This window comes from Chenopodium album, chromosome 8, assembly GCF_948465745.1.
Source record: "Chenopodium album chromosome 8, dcCheAlbu1.1, whole genome shotgun sequence".
Taxonomy (NCBI): Eukaryota; Viridiplantae; Streptophyta; class Magnoliopsida; order Caryophyllales; family Amaranthaceae; genus Chenopodium; species Chenopodium album.
This window is the reverse complement of record NC_137841.1, coordinates 45,636,988-45,638,917: the sequence shown is the minus strand read 5'-3', so window position 1 is coordinate 45,638,917 and position 1,930 is coordinate 45,636,988.

The following is a 1,930-nucleotide window of genomic DNA, read 5'->3' as shown; positions in this document are numbered from 1 at the left end:
GGTCATGACACGAGTCAAAGTCACCTTCACTCACTAGCGTTAGCACACACTTTGTGTTTATGTCGCCATGACCATGTCTTAATTTCATGCATGAGTCGTCCTTCCATTATTTGAGTTGGAGGTCCACTTTATTCCTAAATTCTTCTATATATTCCCATCTATATCATATTTTTACTCTCTGCATACTTTTTCCATACCTATCATTCTCTCCTTTCTTCCATGATCTCTTCCCATCTATTTCATGTTGAATAGAGCTTGAGTTAGAAATGAAAAAAATTTACCCTTAACTTCCCTTTCCGCAGCGCTTAATTGAGGAGAGAAGAGTGTTTAAACAAGACAACACTTTTTTTTTATCACTCTTTGATAAAAGAAAAAGGGTCGTAATAATGGCTAGTGAAGGAAAATTTTTCGTAAGTAATACCGAGGAAAACTCGTCAAGTTTGGGAGAGGAAGTTTATGAACTACGCAACACTGTTGTCATGTTTATTGGTGCAATAGAAGGACTAACAAAACGGATAATAAATATCGAACAAGGTTCTCATTGTCAAGACTGAAAGGAAAAAAAAGGAGGATCACTATTTTTCCTCATCCTCCCATTAAGAACTCAATGCTCTTAAGTCGCGAGCTAAACGGACCATTGATACGTACACATAAATAGGAATGACTTACAGCGAAGCTTTCAACTACCTCTAGGGCCAAGGTCTCATTCACCCCATTGGTCCAATTCCAAATCCAATACCATAGATCTCCCAACATGAATGCCAAGTGAGTGATAGACCGTATGATCGAGATTGCCCACACTTATAGAGAAGGTTAAAAAAAAATGCAAAAGCAAAAAAAAGAGAACGAAAATATAAAAGATAATTCAAAAGTAAGAAAAACTCATGCGTAATAATACAAAGATTACAAAGCAAGGTTGCACACCTTGTGGGTTTATCTAGGGTCTTAAGAATTTATTCCTTTCTTCTACAACCTTTAGCCTAACCACGTTACAATCCTTAAAAGATCTCTTTGAGATATACACACACTTGTGCGAGGTTCGGCTAGTGCTACGTTCGGCCTGATTCCTAACTGATACGTATGCAACCTCACATCGAGGTGTAGTCATAATAAAAAATGCATTCATATTTACGTTTATAATTGATCATATCTAGGAATTTCAAATGCCCATCCCTTTTCATTTAGAGCTAGACTTGGGGGCTTGATCCCTACAATATTAGCTTACCTAGCCTAAAGAGTCACCATCATTTGACTCTTCTTGAAATAATATTTTTCCACACACTTAGCCTTTGCAGCCTAGCTTTAGTGTCACTTTCACACACTGCACGGATACATGACCAAATGACACATCCCTTAGGATCCTTTTGTCATGAAATATTAACACAACACTGAAGCATGCCTTTTCATATCAACATCAATCATCATTGCATCACAAAGTATGAAGTACTTAGCCTTTACGCCTAAGCCACCTAAATACTTTCATTATCATGTCAAGTAGGATAGTCTAAGATGATACAATCCATTTACTATGAGAGGCAACGTTAACAGATTAAGCTCATTCAACATACACCTTCAAAAACATTGCTTTTTTCTTTTTTTGCGTCTTTCTTTTTTGGGAGAAAGTCGGTACCCTCCACAAAAATGACAGAAATTTTTGTTTTTCTGCATTTTGAGTCATGTACCTATCGAACTTCATGAGTCAACACTCTGCACACACGAGTCATATCTAGTTGAGTCAACCTCGAGTCAGTCAATCACAGTGAGTCAAGTTTATACCTTAAGTCATGCAAAACCATATAAGTCTAAACACTTTGAGTCATGTCAAGCCAATGTGTCAGGCAACACTAAATCTTAGGTTAACCCTAATTACATGAGCAAAGTCCTATGGTCAAAAATGTAAATACACGTACACTAAGTCCCAGACGGAGAG